This window comes from Salvelinus namaycush, chromosome 13 (genome assembly GCF_016432855.1).
Source record: "Salvelinus namaycush isolate Seneca chromosome 13, SaNama_1.0, whole genome shotgun sequence".
In the NCBI taxonomy this organism is placed as follows: domain Eukaryota; kingdom Metazoa; phylum Chordata; class Actinopteri; order Salmoniformes; family Salmonidae; genus Salvelinus; species Salvelinus namaycush.
Genome location: NC_052319.1, coordinates 11,832,306 through 11,856,619, shown reverse-complemented (window position 1 = coordinate 11,856,619; position 24,314 = coordinate 11,832,306). Strand labels below are relative to the sequence as shown.

The following is a 24,314-nucleotide window of genomic DNA, read 5'->3' as shown; positions in this document are numbered from 1 at the left end:
TTATTTTATAATGCTCAATAGCTCATTAAAATGCAAATTGTGTATTACACGTTCATATTCCAGCACAGTAATCCAGCACATTTTATCCAATCATCAACAGTACTCTACTATCAATAAAGAGAGGTTGATCCTTAGAGGAGTTTTCTGCTTAGCACACATACTTGATTAACTCACTAATCACAGATGGCAAACTGATGTCTGCTTTAACGTAGTTTTAATTTGACTTAGTAAGAGCACATTCCCATTGGTCCAATCAGTCAGTTTAAGTCTTATTTTAGCCCAGGGAATCTTGAAAATCGGGGCAACATTTTTTCTTACTAATATTTTTCATAAGGTTAACACAATTTGAAATACATATTTTGATAGACCAAAGTATCAACATGTAAAGAGACAACATCTGATTTTTTTCTTCATAAAACGGCAATAACTGGATTCGTAGCACCTTCAGAAAGTATTCATACCCCTTGACTTTTTCCACATTTTGTTGTGTTACAGCCTGAATTTAAAATGGATTAAATTGAAATATTGTGTCACTGCTGTACACACAATATCGCATCATGTCAAATTGGAATTATGTTTTTAGAAATGTTTACAAATTTATTAAAAATGAAAAGCTTACATAAGTTCGGGACTAAACATTTGCATAAAAAGTCACATAATAAGTTGCATGGACTCACTCTGTGTGCAATAATAGTGTTTAACATGATTTTAAATGACTACCCCATCTCTGTACCCCACACATACAATTATCTATAAAGTCCCTCAGTCGAGCAGTGGATTTCAAGCACAGATTCAACCCCAAAGACCAGGGAGGTTTCCCTATGGTTCACAAAGAAGGGCACCTATTGGTAGCTGACATTGAATATCCCTTTGAGCATGATGAAGTTATAAATGTTACACTTTGGATGGTGTATCAATACACCCAGTCACTACAAAGATACAAGTGCCCTTCTTAAATCAGTTGCCAAAGAGGAAGGAAACTGCTCAGGGATTTCACCATGAGGCCAATGGTGACTTTAAAACAATTACAGAATGTAATGGCTGTGATAGGAGATAACTGAGGATGTATCAACAACATTGTATTAATTCCACAATACTAACATAAATGACAGAGTGAAAAGAAGGAAGCCTGTACAGAATAAAAATATTCCAAAACATGAATCCTGTTTGCAACAAGGCACCAAAGAATCCTGTTTGCAATAAGGCACCAAAGAATCCTGTTTGCAATAAGGCACCAAAATAATACTGCAATATGGCAAAGAAATAAACTTTTTGTCCTGAATACAAATCGTTATGTTTGGGGCAAATCCAACACATCACTGAGTACCATTCTTCATATTTTCAAGAATGGTGGTGCTGCCTCATGTTATGGGTATGCTTGTCATCGGCAAGGACTATGGCATTTTTTTTGATAAAAATAAACAGAATAGAGTAAAATCCTGGGGAAACCTGGTTCAGTCTGCTTTCCGACAGACACTGGGAGACAAATGAATCAGCAGAACAAGAACCTAAAACACAAGGCCAAATATACACTGGAGTAGTTTACCAAGATGACATTGAATGTTCCTGAGTGGCATAGTTACAGTTTTGACTTTAATCAGCTTGAAAATCTATGGCAAGACTTGAAAATGGCTGTCTAGCAATGACCAACAATCAACTTGACCAAGCTTGATTAATTTTGAGAAGAATAATGGGTAAATATTGTACAATCCAGGTGTGCAAAACTCTTAGAGATGTACCCAGAAAGATCACAGCTGTAATCGCTGCAAAAGGTGATTCTAACATGTATTGACTCAGGGGGCTGAATACTGAATACTACAAATGTTTCTTCCAATTTGACATTACAGAGAATTTTGTGTAGATCGTTTACAAAAATGTACAAATAAATCCATTTTAATCCAACTTTGTACACAAGAAAATGTGGAAAAAGTCAACTGGTGTGAATACTTTCTGAAGGCACCGTATGTCAACTCCATCAGACACCATAAAATGCATTTCATTGTTACATACAGTGCCTTCGGGAAAGTATTTAGACCTTTTGACTTCTTCCACATTTTGTTAGGTTACAGCCTTATTCTAAAATTCATTAAATTGTTTTTTTCCATCAATCTACACACAATACCCCATAATGAGAAATCAAAAACAAGTTTAAAGATATTGTGGCTAATTTATAAAAACAAAAAACTGAAATATCACATGTACATAAGTATTTAGACCCTTTACTCAGTACTTTGTTGAAGCACCTTTGGCAGCGATTACAGCCTTGAGTCTTCTTGGGTATGATACCACAAGCTTGGCACACCTGTATTTGGGACGTTTCTCCCATTCTTCTTTGCAGATCCTCTCAACCTCTATCAGGTTGGATGGGGAGTGTTGCTGCACAGCTATTTCCAGGTCGCTCCAGAAATACTTGATCAGGTTCAAGTCCGGGCTCTGGCTGGGCCACTCAAGGACATTCAGAGACTTGTCCTGAAGTGTTGTCTTGGCTGTGTGCTTAGGGTCATTGTCCTGTTGGAAGGTGTACCTTTGCCCAAGTCTGAGGTCCTGAGCGCTCTGGAGCAGGTTTTCATCAAGGATCTCTCTGTACTTTGTTCCGTTCATCTTCACCTCAATCCTGACTAGTCTCCCAGTCCCTGCCGCTGAAAAACATCCCCACAGCCACCACCATGCTTCACGGTAGGGATGGTGGCAGGTTTCCTCCAGATGTGACACTTGGCATTGAGGCCAAAGAGTTTAATCTTGGTTTCAACAGACCAGAGAATCCATGTTTCTCATGGTTTGAGAGTCTTTAGGTGCCTTTTGGCAAACTCCAAGCGGGCTGTCATGTGCCTTTTACTGAGGAGTGGCTTCCGTCTGGCCACTCTACCATAAAGGCCTGATTGGCGGAGTCCTGCAGAGATAGTTGTCCTTCTGGAAGGTTCTCCCATCTCCACAGAGGAACTCTAGAGCTCCGTCAGAGTGACCATCTGGTTCTTGGTCACCTCCCTGACCAAGGCCCATCTCCCTCGATTGCTCTAGGAAGAGTCTTGGTGGTTCCAAACTTCTTCCATTTAAGAATGATGGAGGCCACTGTGTTCTTGGCGACCTTCAATGCTGCAGAAATGTTTTGGTACCCTTCCCCAGATCTGTGTCTCAACACAATCCTGTCTCAGAGCTCTACGGACAGTTCCTTCAACCTCATGTCTTGGTTTTATATATATTTGGACCTTATATAGACAGGTGTGTGCCTTTCTAAGTCATGTCCAATCAATTGAATTTACCACAGGTGGACTCCAATCAAGTTGTAGAAACATGTCAAGGATGATCAATGGAAACAGGATGCACCTGAGCTTAATTTCAAGTCTCATAGCAAAGGGTCTGAATACTTATGTAAATAAGGTATTTCTGTTTTCTATATTTAATTCATTTTAGATTAAGGCTGTGTGGAAAAGTCAAGGGGTTTGAGTACTTTCTGAAGGCACTTTATAGTGTCCAACAAATGTTTAAATTACTTGATTGTGTAATTCTAACATTAGATAATCGCATAATCACATTTTTGCATGCTTTTCTAGATTCAGAACATAAAACAATATTTTATAAAACAAACATTGTCCCTTAGATCAAGCACAAATACCCCAATAGATTAAGTATGTACTAAAGAACAGTTGACAACAGATACTCAGAACAGACTTTTAAATACAAACATTTGTACAATTTGAAAAACCTCACCAAAAACACCATTCTATCAGATCTTTCAACACTCTGACGGTGTTTCATCAATATGAGTAGATGTTTTAAACAAAGTAGCAATACATTTTGCCTCAGTTTCTTTTTGACTCTCAAACCTACATAAAATATACATATTTGAACCTAAATACATTTTCTATCTTAATTCAATCAGGGATATGGAGTTTACATTGTACGTTTTTTTTAATTATAAAAGCTTTTTTGGAGAGTTTGACATGTGTCTCGTGGTGTTGGTACAGGACCCTGGTCATTGTAGACACTTCATTCCTTTTTGCATTTAAATCCTTTTCCACTATATCTTGTACAATGGCATTTCCGGGAATCGAGCCGACATGGAAATTAATAATAGAAAAAAAATGGAAAATTCCAAAAACGTATATTTTTCCTGATAAAATGTCAACAAGAAACAGTAGTCCGTGAGCCACAAAATTACCTTTAAAGCTAAGATTTTTATACAATATTGGGAGCTGTACACTTATGGTATTCTAAGTATTCCATCATGATGGGTAAACTAAATACACAATCTAAATCAAATCACTTTGAGGACATGCATTTATAGCACACTGCAATGAAGTCTACTAACTCTTATCCCTTCTGGACATTTTTTTACAGTATTCCAATTCAGGTTGAGATGTTAAGTATGCTTATGCTTAATGGCACCCTATTCACTATATAGTGCACTACTTCTGACCAGAAGCCCTGGTCAAAAGTTGCCCACTTTAAAGGAAATAGTGTGCACATTTTGTTACTTTACAGCCTTATTCTAAAATGGATGAAAAAAATGTTTTCCTCATCAATCTACACACAATACTCCAAAATGACAAAGCGAAAACAGATTTTTAGAAATGTTTGCAAGTAAAAAATTAAATAAAACAGATATACCTTATTTACATAAGTATTCAGACCCTTTGCTATGAGACTTCGAAATTGAGCTCAGGTGCATCCTGTCTCCATTGATCATCCTTGAGATGTTTCTACAACTTGATTGGAGTCCACGAGTTGACAGTGCATGTCAGAGGAAAAACCAAGCCATGAGGTCGAAGGAATTGTCCGTATAGCTCCGAGACAGGATTGTGTGGAAGATCTGTGGAAGGGTACCAAAATATTTTTGCAGTTTAAAACCACAAAGACAATACTTATGTAAATGTCATATTTCAGTTTTAAATTTTTTATTCATTTTCTAGACGTTCTAAAAACCTGTTTTTGCTTTGTCATTATAGGGTATTGTGATGTCATTATAGGGTATTGTGTGTAGATTGATGAGGGGGAAAACGATTTAATCAATTTTAGAATTAAGCTGTAATGTAACAAAATGTGGAAAAAGTCAAAGGGTCTGAATACTTCCCAAATGCACTGTACAGTGTAACTGCAGAGAGATAGAGCCTGATGGGCGTGTGTGGGCCTGGCCTGGCCTGGCCTGGCAACGTGCCCAACTGTTACCAGGACATGTGTTCACCTCTGTCGCAAGAGTTTGTTTCACAAGTCTCCTAATAAATTGGAATGTGGACCTCGGAATAGAACTTGGCACTGAGATCTACCCTCCCATTGTGGCTCCTACTCAATGCTCAGAGAATACCACAAGTCATTCATGTTGCTTTCCAATTTTCCTCAACTATAAGCAGGAAGGAAATTAAACAAATTGTATATTATTGTACTGCACTGTGACGGCCCACTTGTGGAAGTAGTGCTCCTTTTTTTGGGGGGGGGGGGGGGGGTCGACAGTGCAGTGTGTGTGCATGTGGTCGTTTGCTTGAGTGCTTTGCCAGGTGTGTGCCCTATTGTGTTTAGCTGACAAGCAGTGTTAATGAAATCACAGACGACAGGCCGGTGAATAAAGGGGATCAGTGAGATCCTGTGAAAACACTCCCCATGTGGATGAGTTCTGGAAACTGCACTTATTTCTAATTTACTTCAGACAGCGTTGAGTGGGATCACGGCGAAGCCACACAATCATTAGTCCTCTTGAAACACTATCGGGCCGGAGGATGCAAATTGCTGATTCTTCTCACAATGGCAGACAGCAACAAACATGAGATAAAGGACCCGGCTGGAACAAGAAGACTGATAGGCCATCGCCTCGACAACAAGCGAGTGCATCAGCCTCTGTCTGCATGTTGGCATGTATTCCCAGACAAATTAAGGGCAGCTTGCCTCTCACCGTCTCTGTCTTAGCCTGCCAAAAGCTTCGTCACAGCCTGGGTTAAACAGGAATAAAAACACATTAGTGTCATGTTAGGCTGATAAAGAAAGCTGCCTCAATTGCCCGTCCACAATGGTCAAAGTTTGTCCGGGGTATTGATTTGTGTTACATAAATCTTGTTTTCTGTCTGCAGTAGTGAATCAGGGATGACCCCGAGGGTTAACAAACATTGTAGAGCCTTGCCTTTCAGCTGGCGTGTGAGCCAACAGCCTCCTTGCATTGCAATAGCCATGTCACATCTTGTAATTTCTCTGCCTCCATAGCTTTACTAATTGCAGGCAATCCACACACAATGTAACAGGGGCTAAAGGAGAGGAGTTGGTGCCACCAGTTTTGGCACTAACAAGGACTTTGAGCTCCTGTGGCCAAAAACAATCAACAATGGATGTGAATAAATCAGCAGGAGTCTCTCCTAGTTACAACCTGGATTAATAGGCATGAAAGTTTCCAGCATGGCCCACTCCAGATCACATTAAGCTGATGTGAATTTGACTCAGTAAACTTCTGCAATAGCAAGCCCCTCCTTTACCCACGGAAAGACACTGTAGCACATTAACTTAGCTACTTATTTGGCCATTACTCTGACATGCAAAGTACATTTCACTGTAATTGAATTGTGTCCGAATCTTAACAAACACAACTCTGGGGCGTAGTACCAGCAGCAAAGAGCTTCAGCAGTCCATTAGTAGAGGAGGAGGTGGAAATGTTGCAGTGCTATACTGGATCCGAGGTGTTTGGATGCTTAGGGACCTCCCTTATGGTCACGTAATGTTTATAATCATTCAAAAGGACATTAAATGTTAAATTAAATTGTTTAATCTTTTTGCAGTATATGAAATCCATTTGTTTGTGGCTTGGGAGATTACAACGGCGAAAGTAATGACAATATCTGCAGGTGTCATCATCGTTATTTATCTTTATGACATTCTGTCTCACTAAATGCCACAGGATTCCTTTGAGGACAATGCTTGATTACATGCAGTGTTTAGATGCTTAAACTGCTGGTTTTGAAATAGCTAACTATAGTTAATGTCCATGTACAGGCGTGCCATAAGATATGACTGTGTGATTTGATAGCATTCTAAAACAAGCAGAGGATGTTCAATTTATGCATGGTATATAATGATGCTACATCCTATCATTGAGAATATTGTTCGGACATATTGAGAAAAACAGCATTGTAAAACTGTCCCAAGTGTCTTGAGGTAGATAAGTACTGTTGACATAGAAATTATGGACATTTGAATGCAATGCAGATATTAAAAGGTATTTTCCTGTGTCATATTGGATAAATCGGTCCATACTGCCATAAATATATGAACAAATCAATTCCATAGCTGCGTGTGTTGTTACAGAGCACACTTGGGCACCTATTATTAGTGCTTTGGAAGCCGTAAAAGATCTTGAGTAAAAGTGGTTAACATTAATCAGCTGGCTTGCTGAGGTGTGTGTGTGTATTTATACACCTCCGTTCAAAAGTGTGGGGTCACTTAGAATTTGTCCTTGTTTGTGAACGAAAAGCACATTTTTTGTACCTTAGAATAACATCAAACTGATCAAAAATACAGTGTAGACATTGTTAATGTTGTAAATGACTATTGTAGCTGGAAACGGCAGATTTTTTTATGGAATATCTAAATAGGCGTACAGAGGACCATTATCAGCAACCATCACTCCTGTGTTCCAATGGCACGTTGTGTTAGCTAATCCAAGTTGAACATTTTAAAAGGCTAATTGATCATTGATCAAAACCCTTTTGCAATTATGTTAGCTCAGCTGAAAACTGTTGTACTGATTAAAGAAGCAATAAAACTGGCCTTCTTTAGACTAGTTGAGTATCTGGAGCATCAGCATTTGTGGGTTCGATTACAGGCTCAAAGTGGCCAGAAACAAAGACCTTTCCTCTGAAACTCGTCAGTCTATTCTTGTTTTGAGAAATGAAGGCTATTCCATGTGAGAAATTTCCAAGAAACTGAAGATCTCGTATGCTGCAGATACTCAACTAGTCTAAAGAAGACAAGTTTTCTTGCTTCTTTAATCAGGACAACAGTTTTCAGCTGTGCTAATATAATTGCAAAAGGGTTTTCTAATGATCAATTAGCCTTTTAAAATGATCAACTTGGATTAGCTAACACAACGTGCCATTGGAACACAGGAGTGATGGTTCCTGATAATGGGCCACTGTACGCCTATGTAGATATTCCATAAAATAATCTGCCGTTTCCAGCTACAATAGTCATTTACAACATTAACAATGTCTACACTGTATTTCTGATCAATGTTATTGATGATGTTATTGTAATGGACAAAAAATGTGCTTTTCTTTCAAAAACAGGGACATTTCTAAGTGACCCCACACTTTTGAATGGTAGTATATATATATATATATATATATATATATATATATATATATATATATATATATGCGTGTGTATGCAGTTATGTATGTCTGCATGCGTGCCTGTGTGTGTGTGCCTGTGTGTGTGTGTGTGTGTGTGTGTGTGTGTGTGTGTGTGTGTGTGTGTGTGTGTGTGTGTGTGTGTGTGTGTGTGTGTGTGTGTGTGTGTGTGTGTGTGCGCGCGTGTGCGTGTGCGTGTATGGCATGTGTGAATGTTCATTTTTGCGCTCTCCTGCACCCCCTCTAGTTGGGTATGGGACCACAAGGTTTAAATAAATTACGGTTATTGTAGTTTTTTACACTACATTCAGTTCTGGGATTATCCCTCAGATTTTCCTACAAACGTTTATACATGAAAGACATAGAAAGTGATACGGTCAACATGAAAAAGAAAATCTTATGTATTATTACTACATACGAGACATTACATCACATTAACAAACAGTTCTGTGAGAGAATACAGTACTGAGGGCAATGCTGATATTTCCTCATGAAGAGCAGACTATCATTGGAGTGTGTACAGTATGAGTATATTGCGCTTTTGTTTCCATGAGTGAGAGAGTAAGAGAGAGAGAAAGAGAGAAAGAGAAAGAGAGAAAGAGAGAGAGAGAGAGAGAGAGAGAGAGAGAGAGAGAGAGAGAGAGAGAGAGAGAGAGAGAGAGAGAGAGAGAGAGAGAGAAGGAGAGGGAGAATTAAAGCGCTAGATAGAAAAATGGGGGGTGGAGGGCCTCTGGAGGCCCCTGGACCAGCATTCACCCTGCTGCCAGGCACGCTACGCACACCAGAGACCTTGTTTACTCAGCAGCCCTGGAGAGGACTGGGCCTGAGATCTTATTTACTCAGAGCCTGGCCAGCCATCAGGTGCTGAGGGGATCTGGCCAGCAGCAAAAGCAAATACCACAGATCAAAACCAACCATGGAGGAAGAGAGGAGCGCACAGCCAAAGTCATGGTCAAGCGCTAATGTTTACTCTTTGGTTTGGAGGGCTTTTGGATGGACTCCATTTTGAAGAGCTCACATCAAATTGACTCAAGCCCTTCCGCTGCTAGCTAGCTACCACCGCTAGCCACTCTTTATTGTTCATCTACCTGCAGTAATGTGGACCTCTCCTGTCTTTTAAACCTGCCACTGCCACTGGTCTCCGGGATCAGACATGGTGTCGGGGGAGAGAGATGAAGACAGGAAAAAAAGGCTCAGCTAATGACTAGCTCTTATGCATCAGTACACTTACTAATGAGCTTCCAGGGAGAGGCTGAAGGAGCTGGAGCGAAGGCTGAGTTGGGATGTGAGAGGCCTGGACCATCACTTCCCCGCTGTGATCCCTGCCTTCCCACTCACAGGGAGCCCGGGCTCCCAGCCACTAATGAGTGTTAGAGGGAAAGTCCAAGCCCGCGTCCACCTGCCAGCCTTCAGAGCCCAGCCCGGTGCAAGACAGTGGGGGTCAGACGCATTCCTGAGCTCTTAATAATTTACATCATATTGATTTCCTTACTGTTAGACACTCTCACCTGGATGGGCTCGCTCTTTCACAAAGAAGCACATTCCAACCAGAGAGAGGAATTATAACGATACAATAGAATCCATGTCTCTCTGCCCAGGTTCCAAGTGAGTTAAATGTAACATTCAATTGAACCGTCTTTGATGTAGTCAGACTACTGTACTCTGTACATGTCAACTAGGGGTCATATACAGGTACACAGTTTACATATTTTTGCTCATCTAAAGCCCTTACAGCTAAATATTAAATGTACTAATAACAGTGGTTCAATTGGTATGTTTAAAACGTGTGCACGGTAAAGATGTGAGTAGTCCTTCTATGTAATGTCGAAACACAGACATCACCTATGTACTCTCTCATTTGCATGCACCGTCTTCCTATACATTCATTTTTTCACTGAAAATATTTCATTTTTTTGACAGGAAATAAAAAACAGAGAAGTTATTCAACCCTCACAAAAAAATCGATCAAAGGTAAGAAAATGCAAAAACGAAACTGAATTATGCAGTTAGCATTCTGTTTAACCTCTCATCAGAAGCAGAGATGAGAAAATTAGTATTCTCCCATTGTCAATATGCTGATATGTATATGCTCAATCCATTAAATATTAATCAACTCAGAACATAGACTTTTCCTCGTTCTGATTTATAATTCAAATGATATGAATGTTACATAGGTATGGTGGCATTTTGCCCCTCAATGGTGCCACTTCCTTCACAATATTATCATAGTCAGGCTTCTGAATAACTCTCTCCGTCTTCCTGCTAACTACATGGGGAGAGAGAGAACTTAAAAGTTGAGTCTGTCTGCCTCTTGGTTAAAAAAATACCCAGACAGTGAGCGTCACACAGGCATAATTGGTGTATTTATTTCCACTAATAATCTGTCTTTTTGGCTGTACCCTTCAGTGCCACCCTGTGGTCAGCTGAAACAGCCATTGGGGCCATAATGTGTTCAGGAGGGATGCTATGCTATGCTAACGTGTTCAGGGGAGATTCTATGATATGCTATGCTCTACTCTCCTTTCCTCTCGTCTCCTCTCCTCTCCCTGGCTCAATTACAAGAGCCCATATGGCAGGCTTTTACCCCAGCTCTGCTTGTCTGACTACAGTGTGGTAATCTGACACTGTCACGCATGGCCAGAGCACCACTGTTTCATATCACCAGTCACACAGGTATGTCTGCCTGTCCCACAGAGGTCACCATAGGAGCATCGGTCTGAAAATATCAAGTTGTTTTCCTCTGCTTGAGAACGGATAATTAACACAGGTCGGGACAAGTACAGTACTACAGTATACCTGTGATCAGTAACGTCTCAAGTTTAGTTCATACACTGAGTGTACAAAACATTAGGAACACCTTCCTAATATTGAGTTGCACTCCCTTTTGCCCTCAGAATAGCCTCAATTCGTCAGGAGCATGGACTCTACAAGGTGTCGAAAGCATTCCACAGGGATGCTGGACCATGTTGACTCCAATGTTTCCCACAGTTGTGTCAAGTTGGCTGGATGTACTTTGGGTGGTGGACCATTCTTGTTACACACAGGAAACTGTTGAGCATTAAAAAAAACAGCAGCGTTGCAGTTCTTGACACAAACCGGTGCGCCTGTCACCTACTACCATATCCCGTTCAAAGGCACTTAAATGACCCTCTGAATGGCACACATTCAGATGTAGGATCGTCATTTGAGCCAGTTTGAGCCAGGTTGCTACAACCAGAAAAGAATCCAGCAGCAACAGGAAATTTGATTTTATTTTTTATAGGGGTTGATACATTTTTCATCAGGGCAAATCAAGTCTGACATTTTAAAGTGGAAATTACAAACTTCAGAACCATTTTTAGACCTTGACTATACTATACATTTGCATTTCCTGCTGTACAGGAATAATCAGCAACAAAAGAGTGATCAAATTAAGATCCTATATCTGTACACAATCCATGTCTCAAGGCTTAAAAATCATTCTTTAACCTGTCTCCTCGCCTTCATCTACACTGATTGAAGTGGATTTAACAAGTGACATCAATAAGTGATCAATGCTTTCACCTGGATTCACCTGGTCAGTCTATGTCATGGAAAGAGAAGGTGTCCCCACTGTTTTGTACAATCAGTGTGCAATTTAGTGTTCAAGTTGGGAAGCAACCACACGTTGAATTTTGACAACTACCTGTAACTACCTTTTTGCTGGCCATTGATGCTATGAGAAAACAGTCATGTAATTTGCTTTATAAATGACCATTTCAAAACAACTCTAATAATAACATTCTCAGTGTTCAATATTTTGGATCACCATCAATTATACGTCTTCTTTGGAGGGTAATATAAACTGTTCTGCGCTTGATACACATATAATGGTCAACCCTGCCCTCTACTGGTAAGACAACTGTTATATGTCCTACTGGCACAGGTCAAAGAGCAAGTTTATAATGATATTGTGAATATAGGGGTGCAGTTCTAAAACATTGTGTACAAGGAAATAAACATATAGGATGCTGTACTACTGCATTATCCCAAACAGACATAAGTCTGAAGTTTGGTGTAAGAAAGTGAAATAGTTTTCCAGCTGTGGCTGCATCATAAATGCAGAGTAAAGCTGACCAAAACACCCTTAATAACTGATGTGGATGGAGGATGATTGAGTAGAACATGAGACACATCCCCATCAGGAAAAGTGACAATGTGATACTTACTCAAAGTGCATAACGCTTCCACTCCTTCCACTATAAGGTTTCAAAATGTCTTTGACTTTGACCTACCTCAATATTTGATGTAGTGTTGGTCAATGTTTCCGTTGCTGTTAAGCAATCTATTCAAATGTAAAAGTACATTGAAGTTCACAATAACGGCGTTATCTACTGTACGCATTATTAAGTATTTAACCATATAACAACCAATCTTTCTCTCAGAAACATAAGCCTGATAAAGTGTGTCTCGAGTGATGTGAAGCATTTGTAAGGAGTGCAAACATGAACCCATTGTTAAACAATGGGGTTTCCAGACAGCTTTTACCCCAGAGCCGAAACCTCCTTCTGCTGAAGTAATGACCTTGCATCTGCTTTCTGCTTCATTGGGTCTCAGTTTTAATTTTGGATGCACAATGTCCTTAGAACAACCTGGTAAATTGCCCAGGCATGACTGTAATTGTTTATGAGGCTGTAAATTGCTTTGCAGTGGCTGACACTAATAGCTCGTGCACATGGAAATTCATCATGCAGGCTATTTTTCTTACAACTACAATGTGTCCTATTTAAAGTGAACTAGTTCTATTTCCCGTATAACTACTTTCTACTCACACAATGGTTATATAGCCTGCCTCTTTCCATGCAATTCCTCAGAGCATTTACAGACTATCTGCCTATAAGACATTAGACCCGATGGGCTTTAGTGGTGGGGGAAAGACAGTGTAGTTACAGTGTGAAACCCAGACGGGTTGTGTTCACTTCGCAAGTCAGTGAGTAATCGATAGTGTGAAGGGCATTGCTTACGTTTCTGCAAAGTCACATTTCCCCAAATAACATTGTTTACAAGCCATGAGCGCAATGTCCCACTTTTCCAGACACCCCATGGCATTGCTCATCATGAAATCAGATGACCTACTTCTTATTCATGATTGTGATCACAGAGGATAAGAGCACCCACACAGTCCACCACTAGTTAGACATGTTGTCATTCGAATACTGCACCAAAGCACCTGCGGAAGCACATGAGCAACTACGACATGGTCTTGACAGCTTGACGAGGACCTGTGAGAAGAGATTCTGGTATTTTGCTACATACGGACAAGCCACTTTAGAACAGTTAGTTAAGGACCTAAGGCAGTGGAGAAGGTGTCCACTTGCTGATGAGTGTGATTGATTGAAGTGTTCTTTGCCGCTGACTAAATTTACCCCAGCTCAATTACTTACTTTTCCATAGCCTTATTGCTTTCTCCAATCAGCAATTAGAAGCAAGTTAGTAAAGCCATGTCTAAAGTATAAATCTGGGACCGATATGAACTTTAACCTTTCTACAACTGAACTCTGAACTAATCAATCTTATGTATCTTTTTAAGAAAAATGGTCAGCTGGTCAATTTCCTAACAACTAATATGTCGATCACAAGCATCTTTGTATTTGGATATACAAGTTAGTTATAAACTAGAACGTGTCAAAGCTTCACTACGTGAAAACATACATATTGTTATCAATCCACCACACAAGCATTTTTTTTTGTTGCTAGTGTCTAGAGTTCATTGTCACACATCAGGAGGTGTGTCTGAGGCTAGATTTGTCCTTTACAAATAGTTTACCTGATTGATTCTTACATTTTGAGAGGAGTAGTCCGTGTAATTAATTACAATTAAGTTTGAATGACTCCTTTAAGGTTAATGGACAATAGACAGGTTTCATGCCCCTTAGAGTCGATGCCCATGCCCCTACCGACATCTAATTAGAGGGGGGGTTGCATCCGGGGGGGGGGGGTTCCATGGGCTGCGTCTCTCAATCCACCACATCCGCCTACAGTATGTCGGCCTCCTGCAGTGAAGGCAGTATGTCGGCCTCCTGCAAGCTACAGCGGTGCTTGTCAGACCACGAGGCATCCCGAAAAACGTCTGTAGCCGAACGGTTTGGCCTGCAAATTAATACCGCCTACATACCACTCTATGGAAAGAGGAGGCTCTCATGAACATGATGGTGTTCTCTCCATTTGCTCTAGGATGCCCACCAGCCTCACAAGACTCGTCTGAAGGTTGCTAAAAAAAATGCATGTAAGTATATGGAAGTAGTTTACCCCCCCAAAAAAATAGGTTAAACATGGGTAAAAAAAATCCTGATCTTTCTTATATCTCTCAGATATAGGACAGACACTTTAAACACTTTAAAACAAACATCCTTTTCATTTATTTTGTTTTTCCATGTAAGAATCTGTTATTCAATGTAAGAATCTGTTATTCAATGTAAGAATCTGTTATTCAATGTAAGAAGCTGTTATTCAATGTGTTCCTATGGGCTAATAGCAGCAAAGTCAAATTAATCAAATACGTGTCTTTATTTTTATACCAAAAGGGGTCCTAAAATTAAAAATCAAATAGCTAAATGCTCCTTGCTATGACCATCTTCAAACAATTCCATATGTTGGCTTGGACTCTTAATAAGGATTAAGCTCGTTTTACAAAGGTATCAGGTGGTGAACCAGTCAGGATTCAGTGCCGGTTCAAGGAATACACTCTGAACAAGTCTTTGTGAGACTTGAGATTGCTCAAATGTCTTATAGATCTCACATCTCAAAGTGATTTCTGTTCTGTGTCAATTTAGTCTGGATTTTAAATAGTCGTTGTCGCAATGGGAATAAGGTTAATGAACCTGATCTACGGTGAATAATTCTAAATGTACATGATCATAATTTCCACAAGAGGGCGGCATAAAGCTTTTCATGAATCAATTCATTCAACAGTGATAGCCTACAGTACGTTCTCCAAAAGAGTAGTACTTGTTACGTGAAAAAATATAACATTTGAACATTTTAGCTTCCTAATCCATTCTAACCTCAGTGTTCAGAAATGCAGAAGACATTGTTATAGATGAAGGTTGTTGAACAAAGCAACCCAAATAAGTACATTAAGATTAGGCTTTATGGAGCAACTAGATATAAATAAACTGAATTGCAGTACCGTACATCATGCTGCCTCATGCTACAGAAACAGGAGATAGGCTCATGCCCTTTGGGTCATTCTGGCTCGGATACGGCTTACTTAATAACTTACTTACGTTTATCAAGTAACTAGATCTAAATAAACTAAATGAAACAAAAACAAGCATGTATTTACATAGTATAGGAACATTTAACTTGCACAAATGATGCATTTGGGCTATTCAACGGGATGAGGAGCACATTGAAGGTGCGTGAGGCAACATTCTGTTGAAGATCATTCTAATAGGTTCTCTAAGGCAATAGCCATTTTTTTTACAACATGAAGGCAGGTTTAATTACAATTTCATCACTGTGCTGGGAGTGATAGGATATGAGGTAGCTCAAATTAAAACAATAACTGAGCTTCAGATGAGCTGTTCCAAACAAATTACGTCTGGATAGGGGCTGTGTAGATTTAATAAACTGATCTTTTGCCTGGTTTTGGAATATTAGTCATTCATTAATTCCGCAGCTCATTTTCATGCAATAGAGGGCAACTAGTGAATTAGATTGCATCAAATGAGAGTTCCTCGTTATTTCTGGAAAACCTTGAATTAAGCATCTTGAATTTCCAATCTGTATGGATGACCTTTCCAAAACTGATGCCATGCTGAGGTCTGATATTTCAAGGGACAATTTACAGTAGTGGAAAACTGAACGTGAATCCAGGTTTCAAGGGGACTCTTGATTAAAGACACTTACTGTAGGAAAGCCATACTACTGTATAATATTTTTTACCCCTTGTAATGGAATGTCCTTCACTGGGATATATTTTCACATAAATTCTCAACTACTGTTATTTGGGGTATTTTATTGTAGATTATCTCACAGGTATAGCAGTCCCCCCTGTATATACAGTTGAAGTCAGAAGTTTACATACACTTAGGTTGGAGTCATTAAAACTTGTTTTTCAACCACTCCACAAATTTCTTGTGAACAAACTATAGTTTTGGCAAGTCGGTTAGGACATCTACTTTGTGCATGACACAAGTAATTTTTCCAACAATTGTTTACAGACAGATTATTTCACTTATAATTTACTGTATCACAATTCCAGTGGGTCAGGAGTTTACATACACTAAGTTGACTGTGCCTGTAAACAGCTTGGAAAATTCCAGAAAATTATGAACGTGGTACCTTCAGGCGTTTGGAAATTGCTCCCAAGGATGAACCAGACTTGTGGAGGTCTGCAATTTTTTTTCTGAGGTCTTGGCTGATTTCTTTTGATTTTCCCATGATGTCAAGCAAAGAGACACTGAGTTTGAAGGTAGGCCTTGAAATACATCCACAGGTATCTCCAATTGACTCAAATGATGTCAATTAGCCTATCAGAAGCTTCTAAAGCCATGACATAATTTTCTGGAATTTTCCAAGCTGTTTACAAACGCCTGAAGGTACCACGTTCATCTGTGCAAACAATAGTACGCAAGTATAAACACCATGGGACCACGCAGCCGTCATACCGCTCAGGAAGGAGACGCGTTCTGTCTCCTAGAGATGAACGTACTTTGGTGCGAAAACTGCAAATTAATCCCAGAAAAACAGCAAAGGACCTTGTGAAGATGCTGGAGGAAACAGGTACAAAAGTATATATATCCTCAGTAAAACAAGTCCTACATTGACATAACCTGATAGGCCGCTCAGCAAGGAAGAAGCCACTGCTCCAAAACCGCCATAAAAAAGCCAGACTACAGTTTGCAACTGCACATGGGGACAAATATCGTACTTTTTGGAGAAATGTCCTCTGGTCTGATGAAACAAAAATAGAACTGTTTGACCATAATGACCATCGTTATGTTTGGAGAAAAAAGGGGGAGGCCTGCAAGCCGAAGAACACCATCCCAACCGTGAAGCACGGGGGTGGCAACATCATGTTGTGGGGGTGCTGTGCTGCAAGAGGGACTGGTGCACTTCACGAAATAGATGGCATCATGAGATAGGAAAACTATGTGGATATATTGAAGCAACATCTCAAGACATCAGTCAGGAAGTTAAAGCTTGGTCGCAAATGGGTCTTCCAAATGGACAATGACCCCAAGCATACTTCCAAAGTTGTGGAAAAATGGCTTAAGGACAACAAAGTCAAGGTATTGGAGGGGCCATCACAAAGCCCTGACCTCAATCCTATAGAACATTTGTGGGCAGAACTGAAAAAGCGTGTGCGAGCAAGGAGGCCTACAAACCTGACTCAGTTACACCAGCTCTGTCAGGAGGAATGGGCCAAAATTCACCCAACTTATTGTGGGAAGCTTGTGGAAGGCTACCCAAAACGTTTGACCCAAGGTAAACAATTTAAAGGCAATGCTACCAAATACTAATTGAGTGTATGTAAACTTCTGACCCACTGGGAATGTGATGAAAGAAATAAAAGCTGAAATAAATCATTCTCTCTACTATTTTATGACATTTCACATTCTTAAAACAAAGTGGTGATCCTAACTGACCTAAGACGGGGAATTTTTACTAGGATTAAATGTCAGGAATTGTGAAAAATCGAGTTTAAATTTAAATGTATTTGACTAAGGTGTATGTAAACGTCCGACTTCAACTGTAAGTCGTTTCTCCTTAACATATTTTACTCAAGTGCCAGATAATGTCAGTATAACGACAGGTTTCACATAATATATTTTGGGCTGAATGTGAATGTGGAAAGATAGCCTTAGGAAAGAGACTGAAGGAAATGTGGCTGCTTATTTGAAGTGTAACATAATTTGAGAGTGTAGATTTAGGTGTGGAGAAGGGGTTTTCTGTTGGCAGTCCTCCAAAGGACCTCTGCTGTGCAGACAGACTACCCACGAAGAGAGTCCCTGGTGTGGGATGTGCCAAGCAGGCAGAGCTGAAAGAGAGGTGCTTGTCTGTGCCTGCAGAATACAATGTAATCCACTTCCATGTGGTAAAGACACAAAGAGAGAGCTCTACGATGTAAGGGGATACGCTTTCGCCAGGTTGTTGCTTTCTATTGTAAGAAACTGCATTAGCAAGCTACATTTGAATACTGCCAGTAGCTGAGTTTACAAACAGTCCACATGACTAGAAAATGGTTCACATTACAGTGGTTTTGTACTGATCCTAAGCCACCAAGATAAAATGTGAAGCTTGTCGATGGGAAGCTGGCCGATGGGTTATGAAGAGATCACAGCCTTAGAACTATGGGAAGTCAATTTACATTAAGGAAAAGCAGGCGGGATCCATTGGGGCACAGCAGTTTCCATGGAAACGTCTGATCAAGCAGACCAATGAATCTGGCAGCAATGAGGAAATCACTCCATTGAGACCTGCCAGCAGTTTGACAAGAGTAGTAATGAACTGGCTCCTTTCTAAACTACCCAAGAGGACACTAATAGTTTTGAGCTAGTCCATATCCTGTAACAGCCCTATCAAGGAATCTCCCTAAGAGAAAAAGAAAACTCTATCATCCTCAATTAATATTTCCGGCTGGTTTGATAATGGCTGTTAGTTTCTGTGAATGGCATAATGAAATAATAATCAGAAAGTGTCTGCGTATCAATATATTACATTATATTCCCCATGGATATGCAAATAATCAATCTGTTTTATGTGCTGTGTTCTAATGCTACTGCAGATACAGTAAATGCATGTCCCTTGACTGTATAGAGCAGGTGTGGGCAACATGCGTGCCAGATCCGGCCCAAGAGCCTATTCAATCTGGGGGGGAATTAATATTTTGGTTAAAAAAAACATTCCAGGCCACTCTTGAACACCTAAAACTAGATAGAAAGTACGTAGAAAATATAAAGGACCTATATGTTTTCAAATAACTTCCTGTTTTCTAGACCACAAATTGATTTTCACAAAAAATAGTTCCATAAAAAAAATCTGTGTGGCCCTCCGCTGAGTTTTTAAATCCAATGTGGCCCTTGAGACAGTTATTGCCCACCCCTGGGGCCTCAGTAATAGAGAGTGGACCATGTCATGCAAATGTACTGTAATTAGTGATGAAATTAGCTGACTCATCAGCTTCCTATATAGAGCCCCACAGTGGAGGTGTCATAATACCGATAAAACCTAGGGGTCAAACAAGGAAATGATTCCAATCGTTTTTCCACCAATCATTTTTTCCATTGGGGATTTTAAAAATACTTAAAATACGGGCTGTTTTTCGTCTAGGCTTACCCTGGCGTGACGTTTTGATAACCAAAAATCTATTTCGGACACGGTGACTTTTATCAATATATTCAGCTCTATTTACTTCAGCATATTTTCCATATGAAACACTTCCTGCTCCGCCTCTCTTTCTCTCTGATCATGTGCCCTTTTATCTTTTCTTTGTCTGCTGCGTAATGGTTTTGAGGCAATATTTTATTGTGTAAAACAAATCAATTATTTATGATGGAAAATTGGTACTTTGGAAAAGAGCTCAAGGATGATACCTTTAGCATGCCGTTGAAAATGGCAGGGCTATGTCCCTGGGTAAACGATCAACACTCAGGTGTTGTTGGAGACTTGGAAAGCCATTTCCATTGGAGAAATAAGGGCACTTACAGCTCAGCTCAGTGGGAAATTATTACAAGACCATTTGGAAATTATGAAAGGTTTTAAAGTGAATTCTCAAACTATATGGTTTTATATCTGTGCCCTGATTATTTGATAGACGCCGAATAAGCCAGTAATGCTGACTCCAATGTGATGTCCTACTTAGGTACAGTGGGGTCCGTAATTATTGGCACGCTTAATAAAGATGAGCAAGAAATACTGTATAAAATAAATAATATAAATATTCTATGTATGTATGCTCAATTTGGAAATTATATTATTTTCAACTAATACAATTGCTCAGAGAAATAAATATTGTTTAACAAGTAATATATAAAAAATGAAAAAAGATAGGGGTCAAAATTATTGCCAACCCTATTTTCAATACTCAAGCACCCTCCCCTTGCAAGGATAACGACACTGAGCCGTTTAAGTCCAGAGACTGAGACTGCCATTGCAAAATGTTGATTTTGTGGTCAATTAAGCATTTGTTTGTGGATTTTGATTAGTGCTGGGGGTTATTGTCTTGCTGGAAGATTCACTTGCAGTGTCATCCTCCTAGCAGAGGCAACCAGGTTTTTGGCTAAAATGTCCTGGCACTTGGTAAAGATCATGATGCCGTTGACCTTTCTGGACTACCCATCCCGGATCCGGGATCATCCTCATCAAAAAAGCTGACTAGCATAGCCTAGCCTAGCGCCACAGGGTTTTAACAGGTGCCCCGGGATCAGTGGAAATAAAATAGCCCAATAACACCAAAGATCCACCACCATATTTTACCATATAGGTATGAGGTACTTTTCTGCATATGGTTGTGTTTTTCAACACCAAACTCACTACTGGTGTGAGTGGCTAAAGAGCTCTATTTTCATGTTATCTGACCATACCACCAGTTCTAATCCAAGTGCCAATGCCTTTTATCAAACGCCAGGCGGTGCTATGGTCTGGCGGTGCTATGGTCAAATATTACAAAGATGAATAGTGGGCACCACCAGCCCATTAGTACTGTTACCCAGCATTACACTGAAGATAATAAGAGGAGCTGAGGACGACACGTAGATTAGAGATGAGCCTGCAGTCTCAGCTCAGACAGTGACTGTAACAGTAGACAATGCAAGCGGTTCACCGTGGGGCACTGCCCTATTTGTGGGTGAACGATCACCCTATCAGGGTGAACGATCAGTCCTTGCCTACAATGTGTCGTGCCTGCCTGTCTACTGCTGTATTCTCACAGGACTAGTGCTGAGTGATTAACCAAATTATACATTGTTTTATTATTATTTAACAACTAATTGTCCAATGTCGGTTCAATTACATTAATTCCATTTAGTTTGTTTTTCTTATGAGCTCAACCCACCGTTTCTAGAGAGAAATCATATCAATCATGAGAGACATCAAATCAATAATGAACTGAGGGACGCTGTAAGGAGTTGTAGTTTTCAATAGGCAAATATTAAACCTAGATTCGGCACAGAAAACGTGACAATTATAAAAAATGACCAGAATCCATTGCGCCTACTCTATTCCATTGCACCCGCACATAGACCTCAGGAGAGAGGAATGTACACAACACAGCAACGAGAGTGATAGAGACGACTAAAATAGTGATTGTGTCAGACAGCTGTACAGCATGGCCAGCTGTGGCAACCCAATGATCACTGGCTACCCTTTCGCTAGCCAAGGGGAGCACAGAAATAACGCTAGATGGCTGGCTGGCTGCTACAGCCTGAGCAGAGATGAGATGATGACTGTAAGACATTAAATAATCAAGTCATCAAAAAAATAATCATCTATACACAACTGAAATATTTTATTTGGGTAAAGTAATGTGAATAAATGATAGTTAATAAGTGATAAGCAGTAATGGGCAGTCATTCTGTGTTCTTAGAGCCAATGGAATATTTTGTATGTTTTACAATTGAACGTTCTCAATTTGTGGCTTTGGAATTTAAATTAAAAGGCTCTAAAAATCATTTCAAGGTCATATTTCATCATGCATTTCATGTAAACAAAAGAAGATTTTTTTTTTAAACCGACCTCCAAGTGCACTAATTGCTCAGCCCTACACGGGACTCAGCAGCACCTCCCTATAGATAGAGACACTGGAGACACATGGTTCCACACTGCAAATGAACGGAAAAATATGAGGTAAGGCGAGGTATCGAAGGAAGCTGTGGACTGAGCAGGATAATTGGGAGTTTTTCAACACAGCATGCATGGGTTGGCGCCCCCCCTTGGTTTGTGCTGTGGTGGAGATCTTTGTGGGCTATACTCGGCCTTGTCTCAGGATTGTAAGTTACTGGCTGAAGATATCCCTCTAGTGGTGCGGGGGCTGTGCTTTGGCAAAGTGGGTGGGGTTATATCCTTCCTGTTTGGCCCTGTCCGGGGGTATCATCGGATGGGGCCACAGTGTCTCCTGACCCCTCCTGTCTCAGCCTCCAGTATTTATGCTGCAGTAGTTTGTGTCGGGGGGCTAGGGCCAGTTGGTTATATCTGGAGTACTTCTCCTGTCTTATCCAGTGTCCTGTGTGAATTTAAGTATGCTCTCTCTAACTCTCTCCTTCTCTCTTTCTTTCTCTCTCTCGGAGGACCTGAGCCCTAGGACCATACGTCAGGACTACTGGGCATGATGACTCCTTGCTGTCCCCAGTCCACCTGGCCTTGCTGCTGTTCCAGTTTCAACTGTTCTGCCTGCAGTTATGGAACGCCTACCTGTCCCAGACCTGCTGTTTTCAACTCTTAATGATCGGCTATGAAAAGCCAACTGACATTTATTCCTGATTATTATTTGACCATGCTTGTCATTTATGAACATTTTGAACATCTTGGCTCTCTCTAATTCTCTCCTTCTCTCTTTCTTTCTCTCTCTCGGAGGACCTGAGCCCTAGGACCATACGTCAGGACTACTGGGCATGATGACTCCTTGCTGTCCCCAGTCCACCTGGCCTTGCTGCTGTTCCAGTTTCAACTGTTCTGCCTGCAGTTATGGAACCCCTACCTGTCCCAGACCTGCTGTTTTCAACTCTTAATGATCGGCTATGAAAAGCCAACTGACATTTATTCCTGATTATTATTTGACCATGCTTGTCATTTATGAACATTTTGAACATCTTGGCTCTCTCTAACTCTCTCTTTCTCTCTTTCTTTCTCTCTCTCGGAGGACCTGAGCCCTAGGACCATACGTCAGGACTACCGGGCATGATGACTCCTTGCTGTCCCCAGTCCACCTGGCCTTGCTGCTGTCCCAGTTTCAACTGTTCTGCCTGCGGTTATGGAACCCCTACCTGTCCCAGACCTGCTGTTTTCAACTCTTAATTATCGGCTATGAAAAGCCAACTGACATTTATTCCTGATTATTATTTGACCATGCTTGTCATTTATGAACATTTTGAACATCTTGGCCATGTTCTGTTATAATCTCCACCCGGCACAGCCAGAAGAGGACTGGCCACCCCTCATAGCCTGGTTCCTCTCTAGGTTTCTTCCTAGGTTTTGGCCTTTCTAGGGAGTTTTTCCTAGCCACCGTGCTTCTACACCTGCATTGCTTGCTGTTTGGGGTTTTAGGCTGGGTTTCTGTACAGCACTTCGAGATATTAGCTGATGTACGAAGGGCTATATAAAATAAACTTGATTGATTGATTGAACTTGATTATCATTACGCCTTAGTGACGATCAACTCAACAGAACCTCCTTTAACTCCATTAGGCTGTGACAATCAATGAGCTCATTGTTCTCTTTTTGCAACCACACAACAGCCTGTCCTTAAAACTCAGTTCACACAGTGTGCAGGCTTTCAAATAACAACTGATAAGTCTACAACTTTAAAAGGTTGCCGACAACCCTAAACCTTAACCTCTAGTATATTGCAGTGGTTCAAATCAAATCAAATCAAATATATTTATTTATATAGCCCTTCTTACATCAGCTGATATCTCAAAGTGCTGTACAGAAACGCAGCCTAAAACCCCAAACAGCAAGAAATGCAGGTGTAGAAGCACGGTGGCTCGGAAAAACTCCCTAGAAAGGCCAAAACCTAGGAAGAAACCTAGAGAGGAACCAGGCTATGAGGGGTGGCCAGTCCTCTTCTGGCTGTGCCGGGTGGAGATTATAACAGAACATGGCCAAGATGTTCAAATGTTCATAAATGACCAGCATGGTCAAATAATAATAATCACAGTAGTTGTCGAGGGTGCAGCAAGTCAGCACCTCAGGAGTAAATGTCAGTTGGCTTTTCATAGCCGATCATTAAGAGTATCTCTACCGCTCCTGCTGTCTCTAGAGAGTTGAAAACAGCAGGTCTGGGACAGGTAGCACGTCCGGTGAACAGGT

General features: G+C 40.5%; 1 long non-coding RNA gene across 2 annotated transcripts; it reads left to right on the top strand.

Annotated features, from left to right (window-relative positions):
• Window positions 1-9,219: 9,219 nt before the first annotated feature.
• Window positions 9,220-22,619, top strand: LOC120057858. Of its 2 annotated transcripts, none has more exons than XR_005477969.1 (3): window positions 9,220-9,929; window positions 10,245-10,295; window positions 22,574-22,619. It is a non-coding gene; the product is annotated as an uncharacterized LOC120057858 (long non-coding RNA). The 2 variants fall into 2 exon arrangements; XR_005477968.1 differs by lacking the exon at window positions 22,574-22,619 and adding an exon at window positions 14,517-14,565.
• The last annotated feature ends 1,695 nt before the right edge of the window (window positions 22,620-24,314 follow it).